The sequence below is a fragment of the Arachis ipaensis genome, chromosome B01, assembly GCF_000816755.2.
Source record: "Arachis ipaensis cultivar K30076 chromosome B01, Araip1.1, whole genome shotgun sequence".
Classification (NCBI taxonomy): domain Eukaryota; kingdom Viridiplantae; phylum Streptophyta; class Magnoliopsida; order Fabales; family Fabaceae; genus Arachis; species Arachis ipaensis.
In genome coordinates this window covers 9573508-9586097 of record NC_029785.2, presented here as the reverse complement: position 1 = coordinate 9586097, position 12590 = coordinate 9573508, and positions in this window count along the sequence as shown.

The following is a 12590-nucleotide window of genomic DNA, read 5'->3' as shown; positions in this document are numbered from 1 at the left end:
GGACAAAGATAAAGAAAAAGCTTTAAAAGACTGTCTGCCACAGGAGAGCAGATCTGGCATTGTTGGGTCTTAGTGCCAAATGTAAAGTGGGGACGCCCACACACTGAGAACTGTTTTACAGATGTACGCTTATTGATTTGGAAAGTCACACTTTATGCGGCCTAGCCGTACGACTTATAAGCACACTATATGTATCTGGAAAGCCATATCTGGGACTCGTGCCCGGATAATGTCGGGAGCGGGTAGGCAACCGACACATGAGCTCATGGCCTGCGTTAGGAATAGACATGCATCATCCTTGTTGTGCATTTGTATTTTATGCGATACTATGAAATCATTTGTGATTGTCTTTTTGTGTTTGTACATTCCTTAGTAGTGTTATGAATTGTTGTGATTCTTATATATATCTGGCTGTGAATTAGTTGAACTATAACAATCCTGACTAAACTAACTATCCCCAACCCTACTAAGAACCCCCCCAATTCTTACCCCTTCTTTCCTTCCCCATCAGATGTATTCGAGATTTCCTGTTCTGATGACAGTTGATGCTGGAGAGTTGAGTATGAGACTTTTTGGGAGTTTTTGCGATGGCCTAGCTTTTGCGTTAGTCTCTCACTTTGATTAGACTCATTGAGAGAGTAGGGTGTACATAGTTGACTAGGCTAGTTCGGGCGCCATCTTAGGGGTTTTCTGTATGAACCAAGGCATGGAGTGTTGATTTGTACATAGTAGTAGGATGTGAAGGGTTGTATGCTAACTTATGAAATATATATATAAGACAGTACCTTTATGTGTATGCATGATCTATGCTCTGTGTTATGGTTATATATAATGCTGGCTTGTGTATGATTTATTTAATTCCCTATTATGGCTTGTGTATGTTTAATTAGCTGTTCTCGCAAATCTTTTTATAAAGTAAAAGTTTTTTCCAAAAACTCGATAGTGCGCTAACCCGATTACAGGCTTAATAATAAATAGCAAAATTTTTAGGTGAACAAGTTAGTGACACTTGATTTCTAGTATGATCATGACTTACTGGGAATTGGGTCGTTACAACTTGGTATCAGAGTAGTTCGTTCCTATTAAAGCCTGGGGATATGGACTGAATCATGCTTCATTGCATTCTCTGAGTTGTGTTTCATGCACATAGGATATCCTCGGGATATGGATTGCATGACTGTCACTGTGTTTTCATTTTAGAGACTATTCACACTTTGCCTGAAATATTAAGACTGATCACCTTAATATTGCATGTTGGGTGTGAACAGGATCTTGATGGCTGCACGGGGACGAAGACGTGGTAGGCGTGGTGCGGACCATGTAGAGGAACCGACGAGGGGTGCGGATGCTTTTATAGCTACGATGAACACTATGGGTGAGGCTGTGCATGAAACGGCAACTGCTACTTTGCGAGCATTTGACCGTTTAGGAGAGAGGAACGGAGATCGTAACGGAGGATGCAATGGTGAGCGTGGTGGAGACGGTAATGATAATGAAGGCGCTGGAAACCACGATAACCCTATGACATTGACAACCTTTCTGAAGGTGAATCCGTCCAAGTTTAAGGGGACGCTTGTTGCAGCTGAAGTTGACAATTGGTTCCGTGGTATTGAGAAGTCACTGCGAGCGTAACATGTACCAGAAAGACAACACATGGAGTTTGCGACCTATATGCTAGAGGGAGAAGCTGAACATTAGTGGCATACAGTGCAACGCTTGTTGAGGCAGGAGGTGGAGGAGATTGACTGGGACACTTTTAAGGAGGAATTTTACAAAAAGTATTTCTCTAGATCTATTCGTGATGCTAAAGAAATAAAACTGATGCAGTTGAAACAAGAAAATATGTCAGTGGCAGAGTATACCCAGAAATTTGAGGATTTGTGCCGATTCTCTAAGATCTGTCAAGGAAACCTAGATGATTTTGAGGAATGGAAATGTTTGAAGTACGAAGGAGGACTACGCGAAGAGCTAATGCATTCGTTAGTACCATTGGAAATACGAAATTTTGCAGAGCTTGTCAATAAGAGTCAGTTGGTAGAAGACTGTACCAAGAAGGTGGCGGCAGCAAAGATGAGTCGTCAAGAATTACCTCCAAAAAATTTTAATTGGTATATAGCCCCACAAGGAAGGAACTTTAAAACGAGTAGGACACTTTCATATGGGAATCATCAAGTTAGTAATCTTCCTGCTCGTGACAATATTGATAGGCAAGGACGAGATACTAAAAAGCGACCACAGCCAGCACTAGCAAACCTTGTTTGTAATCAGTGTGGGAAGGACCATGGTAGGAATCCTTGTCAATCGGGTTCGAACGTTTGTTACTTTTGTGGTATGCCTGGACACATGGCGAGGAATTGTGAGAAGAAGATTACTCAAGATTTAGCTAAATCTCAGCAGCCAGGAAGAGTATTTGCAATCATGACTGAAGATGCTCGTACTCGGACTCCCTGACCCAAGGTCAGTATTGTGTCAAGATTCGCTTCCTAACTGCACTTTACGATTCTGGTGCATTGAATTCTTTTATTTCTTTAACTGTTGTACATGAGTTGGGACGAAATGAGAAAACAGACCACACTTGAGAATTAGAAAATGAGATAAGGACCGATTACTCGTACCTGTTTACAGGTGAAGGAAATTTTGAAGAAAAAATTTTCTTTTAGGAGGGTAGAATGTAACAACTCTAATTTTTGCACTAACGCGACTTTTTCTTAAAATAAAATTTTAAAGCGATTAGTTTTATTTTGACGAGCCGATTTCGAACCCTAAAGTAAAATAGATGGTAATATAATCTTATTATTATCTTCTTTATCTATTTTACTTGCTATAATTATAATGAAGCTTAGATAATAATATTAATATTATTATCAAGTCCGACTTTTACCGATAAAATTAATTATTGGTATTTTTTGATGAGCTTAGAATTGCTAATGTTTCGTCAAACATCTTTTAATTCCTAAGTTATTAATGTTATTTATATTAGTAACTCATATATATTTAACCTTATATATATTATTATTATAATTATATTAGCTTTGTTATTATAATAATAATAATTATTATTAGTATTATTATTATTATTATCATTATTACGGTATTATCTATACTATTGTTATTAATATTATCCTTACTATCATTATTATTATATTACTATAATTCTTAGTTCCTTCATGGTTTCACTAAGGAAACAAAGAAAAACAAAAAAGGCAAAGGCATATGCATGCATATACATATATATGACCGAAGATCAAATGGGTGACACATAAGCATCCATTTCCTATCAAACTATAACCTTCAGTTTCAATATCCATTGCATGCAAAGAGAAAGAGGGACAGAGAGAGAAAGAGAGAACCGTAACCCTTACTGAATTTTTGGCTTTGATTTTTTGCAATTCGTAATCCTAATTAAAAATTTAATTCAATAAATGTGTTTGTATTCTTTTTTTCTACGTATTGACATCGCTTTTGTTCGGTAGAAGTCGACAGTGACGTAACTCCCTTATCCATTGAAATTGACCAACTAAACCTCTAGGAGGTATAGACGATTCTAGACATTTTCTTCTTCAGCAACTCGGTCAAAAAGTTTCTCCGGAGTTTCGAGTATTTCGATTTCGTACGAATGTAGGATTTTGGTAAATTTTTACTGACTAAATGATATTTGATAAGTGAACTGATGTTTGGATTGAGTGTTATTAAATTTTTACTGCATTTTATGTTGAATTTTGTTGATAAATTGATATTTTGATGAGGTTGTGTTTCAATCAGCTCGAAAATGAATAAAGTTTCTAGTTAATATTTTGATAACAAATAAAATAGGATTTCGGTCTTGTTGGAGGACAAGAAATTAGTTTGAAAATTTTATTTTGAAGGGTGTAGTTTTATTTTTATAAAAAGACTGAGGTTAGGTTTATTATTATATCAAGTTTTTTGGGTATTTTGGACCATATGTCATTAGGCGATGACACTTAATCCTTTTTTATTGCCAAATCATATCCCACTAAAAGCCAGTTACCTTCTCCTATTCTTCATCCATTCATAACCGAATTGCATGAAAAAAAAAAAAAAAAGAAAAGAGAGAAAGAAACCAAAAGTACTCATTGAAGAATCGTAACCCCGTTAATTTTCCTTTTTCGATTTTCTACGATCCGTAACTCAACTAAAAAATCTAATATGATAAAAGTGTTCGTATCTTCCTTCTCTACGTGTTGACGTCATTTTTGATCGGTGGAAGTCGACAGAGACGTAACTTTTCTATCCCTTTAAAATTGACCAACTGGAGTTTTAGGAGGCACAGACGATTCTAGATGTTTTCTTCTTCGGCAACTCGGTTAGAAAGTTTCTCTGGAGTTTCGAGTATTTCGATTTCGTATGAAGGTAGGGTTTTGGTAAATTTCACCGACTAAATGATATTTGATAAGTGAACTGATGTTTGGATTGAGTGTTATTAAATTTTTACTGCATTTTATGTTGAATTTTGTTGATAAACTGATATTTTGATGAGGTTGTGTTTCAGTCAGCTCGAAAATGAATAAAGTTTCTAGTTAATATTTTGATAACAAATAAAATAAGATTTCGGTCTCGTTGGAGGACAAGAAATTAATTTGGAAATTTTATTTTTAAGGGTGTCATTTTATTTTTATAAAAAGATTGAGGTTATGTTTATAATTATAACAAGTTTTTCGGATATTTTAGACCCTAAATAAAGAACAGAAGTAAAGTGGATATTTTATTTAAAATTAAGATTATTTTTATAAATATAAAAAAATATATATACGTGAGGGTTCAGATATAATTTTGTAAAATATTGAGGATAGAAATAGAATATTAAAAAGTTTGTGATTTAGAAAGGAATTAGTAAAAGTCTTAGAAATAAGGTTTTATAAACTAAGTTTTAAAAGAAAAATGTAAATGTTATTTTGAGTTTTTATTAAAAATTACTCTTTATATTAAAATAAATTATTTTTTATCAAAGATAATTTATATTGTGGAATGATATAAAGGAAAAAAAGAAGAACGAAAAGTAAAGGAAAGAAAGACAATTAAAGGGATCTCTGCCGCAGGAGAGCAGAGGACAAAGATAAAGAAAAAGCTTTAAAAGACTGTCTGCCACAGGAGAGCAGATGTAGTATTGTTGGGCCTTAGTGCCAAATATAAAGTGGGGATGCCCACATACTGGGAACTGTTTTCCAGATGTACGCTTATTGATTTGGAAAGTCACACTGTATGCGGCCTAGCCGTATGACTTATAAGTACACTGTATGCATCTGGAAAGCCATATTTGAGACTCGTGCCCGGGTAATGTCGGGAGCGGGTAGGCAACCGACACATGAGTTCATGGCCTGCGTTAGGAATAGACATGCATCATCCTTGTTGTGCATTTGCATTTTATGCGATACTATGAAATCATTTGTGATTGTCTTCTTGTATTTGTACATTCCTTAGTAGTGTTCTGAATTGTTGTGACTCTTATATATATCTGGCTGTGAATTAGTTGAACTGAAACAATCCTGACTAAACTAACTATCACCGACCCTACTAAGAACCCCCAGTTCTTACCCCTTCCTTCCTTCCCCATCAGATGTGTTCGAGATTTCCTGCTCTGACGACAGTTGATGCTGGAGAGCTGAGTATGAGACTTTTTGGAAGTTTTTGCGATAGCCTAGCTTTTGCGTTAGTCTCTCACTTTTGATTAGACTCACTGGAGAGTAGGGTGTACATAGTTGACTAGACTAGTTCGGGCACCAGCTTAGGAGTTTTCTGTATGAACCAGGACCTGGAGTGTTGATTTGTACATAGTAGTAGGATGTGAAGGGTTGTATGCTAACTTATCTCACACACACATATGTACGACAGTACCTTTATGTGTATGTATGATCTATGCTCTGTGTTATTGTTATATATTATGCTGGCTTGTGTATGATTTATTTAATTCCCTATTATGGCTTGTGTATGTTTAATTAGCTGTTCTCGCAAATCTTTTTATAATGTAAAAGTTTTTTTTCCAAAAACTCGATAGTGCACTAACTCGATTACAGGCTTAATAATAAATAGCAGAAGTTTTAGGTGAACAAGTTGGTGACACTTGATTTCTAGTATGATCATAACTTACTGGGAATTGGGTCCTTAAATTTTTTGTTTCTGAAGTTTGGCAAATGTTTCAAAAATATCTCTAAATTTTATTTTGTTTCAGTTTTATCCCAAAAAATTTTTATTTGCATCAAATATACCATGCTTTCCTGACAACAAGCTTTGCCGATAGAAGAAAGCAAGAAACTTAGGACACCTCCAAGCTAAAAAATACATGAATTTCTTTTTCTTATCCATTTGTCCCAGGCTCTTCGTCTCTCTTCCCTTGAACCCCATGACACAATGAGACCTTTAACTAATTAACATTAGAATTTGGTTTATGTTCAAAATTACCATTAAATGCATAATTCATCATGGGGAGACTGATAAACCACTATTTTATGATTTATCTTGTGCTCAATTGAATGTTTTTATCAATTCTTCACCCACATATTCATATAAATTGCATGGTTTTACAATTCCTCCCTTATTCTATGATATATGTGAAAACATGTTTCCTATGCCTTAAAAATATTAATTACCCTTTATTACCATTTGATGCTGTGATCTGTGTGCTAAGCATTTTTAGGCTTCATATGGCAGGAATGGCTTAAAGGACAGAAAGGAAACATGCAAAAATGGAAGGAACGCACAAAATGGAGTTTTGAAGAAAACGCAAGTGACGCGCACGCATGGACGACGCGGACTGATAAACCCCGTTTTCAGGGTTTATCTTATGTTGGATTTAGAGTATTTTGCTAACCTTTTCTCACATTTAGCCAATGATTTAGCATGATTTTGTGATCTCTCCCTTATTTGTGCCTAAGTGTAAAAAGCATGCTTTTTGGCCTTTGATTAAATAACTTTACTTTCTCTTTGATTCCATAAGATGCCTTGATGTGTTTGTTAGTAATCTTAGGTTGAAAAAGGCTAGGAATGGATCAAGGGAGCAAAGAATGAAGCATACAAGTGGAGAAGATCATGAAAAGCCAAAGAGTTGAACTCGGCCATGGACGCGTGCGCGCACCAGGCGCTTACGCGCACCTTGCGAGATCGACCATGGACGCGTACGCGTGATGTGCGCGTACGCGTCGGTGTTGATTTATGATTTTTTTTAATGAAAACGTGGCCAGCAAATTCTCAAAGCCTGTGGGGCCCAATCCAAGCCAGCTTTGGTGCCAAAACACTCAAAAGGACCAAGGATTAAAGGGGGAGGATCATCTTGAATCATAACACACATTAGGATTAGTTTTAGTCTTAGTTTTAGAGAGAGAAGCTCTCACTTCTCTCTAGGATTAGAATTAGGATTAGGTTTATTTCAATAATTTAGATCTAGGTTTCAATTCATGCTTTCTTCTTCTTCTACCTATCAATTCTATGTTGTTACATTCATCACTTTTCTATTGTTGTTATTACTTTCTTCTATTTTGTTTGTAGATCTACTCTTGTTTATTCTATTTTCTTTTAATACAATTTGAGGTAATTCATGTAGATCTTATGTTCTTGATTGTTGTTATTAATTCCTTACAATAAGTAGTTGTTAGATTTTATTGTTGTTATCAATTTACCTTGCTTCCCTTTTATGCCTTCCAAGTGTTTGATGAAATGCTTGGTTGGACTTTAGTGTAGATTTTGTACCTCTTGGCTTTGGTAGAGTAATTAGTGACGCTTGAGTTATCTAATTCCTTTGTCGATTGATAATTAGAAGTTGCTAATTGATTTGGATACCACTAAAGCTAGTCTTTCCCTTGGGAGTCGGCTAGGACTTGTGGAATCAAGTTAATTCATCCACTTGACTTTCCTCCATGGTTAGAGGTTAACTAAGTGGTAGCAATGGACAATTTATGATCACAATTGAGGAGAATAACTAGGATAGGACTTCTAGTTCTCAGCCAAGAGCCAAGAGCTTTTCATAGTTGTTAGTGTATTTTCATTGCCATTTACATTTCTTGTCTAAAATCTCAAAAACCCCAAATATAACTCATAACCAATAACAAGAACACTTTATTGTAATTCCTAGGGAGAACGACCCGAGGTTCAATACTTCGGTTTATAGATTTAGGGGTTTGTACTAGTGACAAACAAATTTTTGTATGAAAGGACTATTGCTTGGTTTAGGAACTATATTACAACGAGCTTTCAATTGTGAATTCTAAACCACACAAAAGTTCTTCTCATCAAAATGGCGCCGTTGCCGGGGACTTGCAATGGTGTTATGTTATTGGTTATTGTATATATATGAATAGTGTGAATAAGTTTGTATTTTGCTTGTTTCTAGTTTTTCTTAGTGTTATTTTGTTTTTCTACTATGAATTCTCACTTTGGCTATGAGTTTGGTTCTGATTGTGCTGTAGGAAATGTGAACTTCAATGATGACACTCATTGCGGATGGAACCAACAAAGATGGGAGGAGCCTCAAGGAATTGATCACTCCTATTGGCAACAACCTCCGGAAACTTATAGGTATAATCACCATCCTAATGCATGTCAATTCAATGGCTATGGTAAAACTTTATGTGAAAATCAACTACCACCATCATACGCGTACACTAGACCAAATGGCCAAGCACGCGGACGCACGCACTACGCGTACGCATCCCTAAGCGGCTGGCACCAGCCCATACATTTGTCTAGAGAGTTATGTTGGCGCTGGGCCAACACTAGGCCTTCGGCCCAACTCATAGCACGCGCACGCGTATAGTACACGTGCTCGTCCTTGCTAATTCCTCCAGTCACGCATGGGCGCACATGACGCTCCCGCGTCCATCCCATAATTCTTCAATGCACGCGAACGCGCACTGTGCGCGCCCACGTCGGTTCTAAAATTAGGATAACCCTAAGGCGCGACGAACACTCGCGTAGACGCTCCCTTCCACCCTTCTTCTTCTCCAACGCCTCTCCTCAACTCCCTCTTCTCCCCAGTCACCTCCGACCGCCGCGTCGGCCACGCCGCCGCCGTCGCTGCTCTCTTCCCTTCCCTCACCCCCGTTCTCTCTCTCTCTCTCTCTCTCTCTCTCTCTTCATCACTCATTCCTTCTTCCTCTCACTTCCTCACCCTCTCTGTCTTTCCTCAACCGCCACCGCGCCGGCCCCTGCTGCGCCGCCGTGGGGTCACTGCCGCTACCATCTGAGGCGGCCACTGCATTTCTGCCCCGCCTCATCTCTACTGCCTCCCCTCCCATTTCCCATCTCTGCCCTGCATCCCAGGTTACCAGCCTCTGCTCCAACTCTATTTTATTTTTTTTAGCTTATTTCTGTTATTAGTTGCTGTTAGCTCTTGTTAGTTAGTTAGGATTTGAATTTTGCATGTTAGGATAGATAGAGATATCTGCTATTAGGTAGTTAGGCTCTGGATAGAGGATTCTAGGCCTGAAAATTGCGCCGTATTTGTTTACCTAACTGAGCTTATGTTGATTGACTGCTGAGTGGTATGCTCATATTCTGCCCTGTTTGATGTTGCCTGCTGCATTTCTCATTATGTGATTGTGTTGCTACTGCCTGGTTATGTCACTATTACTTGGTTATTGTCTTGTGGATTCATATGACTTTCCTGTTGCTTTCTGCCTATCTGGGAACATCCAATATTATGCCGGAATGCTGCCCGATTTTTTCGAAACTGTTTTTAACTACGCATTACCACTTCGGATTGAACTTGGCATTTTCAAATTGATTTTTGCCAAGCCCACACCAAGTTCAACCCCCAGAAAATTTGGGTCAGCTTTTCTATTTTCATTTTGGTTCCCCTATCATCTAAAGGAACTTCAGGAAAGTGCTTAAATGTTTCATTGGACCACGGTTTGCAATTTCCTTTTCCAATGTGCATTCTTTCAACATAATTGGTGTACCACTATTGTGTAACTCACTTTCACTCAAATTCGTTTGTATTTTGATTTGTGTTACACAACCTACATTTCAAATTTGAGCATCAATTATGGCCAAGGATTTGAATGATGACTTGTTTCCAATTAATTGCTTTTCTTGCAATTTCATATTTCATCATCAATGACTGCACTTCCCTTATGTATGTGAACATGCTTGTTGTACCATTTCTTCAATTCTCTGTTAATTAGGCTATTCTCCATCATACCACTAACTTTCAATTTCATTTTTCAATTTTTTTCTAACTCACTAACTTGTCTAACCTACTAACTTCACTTTTCAGTTCACCTAACTCTCTAACTATTCTTTTGAGGTGTGATGATGAATATGCCTAATGCATGAGTTTTATGTTACATTGGTTGAAATGTTGAATTCTTGGTCTATGGCTATGTTTTCTGTGCTTACTTACATTCTAAGTTTTCAATTTTGGTTCACATCATGATTACTTGTCTTTCATCTTACATCCTGAACTTGCTCTTTCTTGCTTCCTTCTACTTGTTTAATTGCTTATACTCTGTTCTATTCTAATTTTCAGGATGTCGGCTAAAGGGAAAGGCAAGGCCACCTCCAAAAAGAGGAAAAGGGCCCCAGATTCCACTTTCTCTCCTTATGTGGATTATTCGAAAAATCCTATTGATGAGGTGGAGAGGGCAAGCCAATCCCTGCCTGCCCAGGATTCAGTCAAGTTCCCGAATCTCTACTGTGAACTCTGGTTTCCAAGTTATAACTCAAAGAACTTGAACATTGAAAAGAAGTTGGCCCTTCCATCCGACCCGAGGCAAACAATTAATAACCGCATTGAGAGGAGGGGTTTGGACTTTGTGGATCGAGAGCTCAGCCGGGTGAACCGGTCTTGGGTGCAGAAATTCTATTGCAACTTCTTCCGCCACACCCTTGACTCGGTTCTGGTTAGAGGAATTCAGGTGCCCATCACTGAGCAAGCTATTGAGAACGCCCTTACTTGTAGGCCCAAGGCGAGTGATACTGATGCCTTTGAGCAGGCCGAGGTGGAGCTCTACTGTATGACCTTCGATTTTGATGCTTTGAGGGCAGTGGTAGCTACCCCGGAGGCTTCTTGGGTCATGGATGCGGAGAACAAGGTACCCAAAGGGATGCGCTTTATCTATCTGAGCAAGGAGGCAAGGATATGGCAGCAGATTTTTGCCCACTACCTCATGCCGACCACCCACTTCTCAGAGATCCCTGTGGCTATGTTGATCCTGATCAGGCGGTTCATGTGGCGGGCCCATATTAGAGGTACCTTTCCATTTTTTATCCTTGTCACACAGATGATTCAGCGGGCCGGTGTCCAGTGGCTACCGGAGGACATATCACTGCCCCCACTGCTCCCTGAGAAGGAGCCGGAGACAATTCCATGGGGGGCCTGGGTGAACGAAAAGCCTCCTTCCCGGCGCAGATCTCGGGCTAGAGCAGTAGAGGAGGGAGCTGGACCCTTTTCATCATCAACCTCAGCAGGACCATCTACATCAGTAGGTGCAGCAGCACTTCCTTTACCACCACCACCACCAGTACCTCAGCCGACTTACTTACTGGTTCAGCGTCTTTTCCGGTTCATGGAGCGCAGCAACTGTCAGATTATGCATCGCCTGGATCGGATTGACCAGATATTTGTGGCCCAGGGCCTTGAGCTGCCCCCTCTTCCGGAATCCTCCGGTTCAGATGAGGAGACCCATGGGGAGGAGCATGCAGATTTACATGATGAGGATACTCATGAGGAGGAGCCGGTTCACATGGAGACAGCACCACCCCCACAGACCCAGGCTATTCAGGAGACACCTCAGCCACAGCCCCAGCCACAGCCAGAGCCAGAGCCAGAGCCGACCGGCGTACCTCTCCCTAAGCCTGAGGATTAGCATCGGGAACGATGCTTGATCTTAAGTGTGGGGAGGTTGCCGTTGGCACCATTGGTGGATCGGTGAACATTTTGGCATATTTCCTAGTTATCTTGTTTTGCACACTGTTGTATATATTGGTTGTTTTGGATTACTTTGGATACTTTTACCTTAGTTGTTGCATACTTTGTCATTTTGGATGATTAGGTATTTTGGATGCTAGATTTCATACTTTAGTTGGATTTTTTCTTATATAGTTATCTTTTAGCTTGTGGTTGTGATTAGAAATTATTTTGGAATTCTTAAGATCTAGTTAAACCCTTTTGCATGTAAACTTGTTTTGATTAGAAAAGGAAAGGGTAAACTAAGGAATCTTTGAACCTTTCCAATCACAACAATGCTTAGTCAAAATGATGAAATTTTTCCAAGGAATCCATCTAGAGAGCACAACCCAATTGATTGAAAACTCTTGAAACTTGCTTGAATTTATACTTTGTGAAACATGTATTGAGCTAAGAACACAAGCATGTGAGATTTGAGCCTATTGATGTGGTTACATTTTATAACCACCCATTTTCCATTCTTGTGTGTGATTGTTCTCTTCCAATGATTGTGATCCTTGGTTTGCTTGATTCTATATGTCCATTTATTCTTTGTATTCATGCATTTATATGATTGAGGCCATTATTTCAATTAGCTCACTTACCCAAATAGCCTACCTTCTATCCTCCATTGTTAACCAATTTTGAGCCTACGCTTAACCCAATTATTCTTATTTTAGCACATTACAAGCCT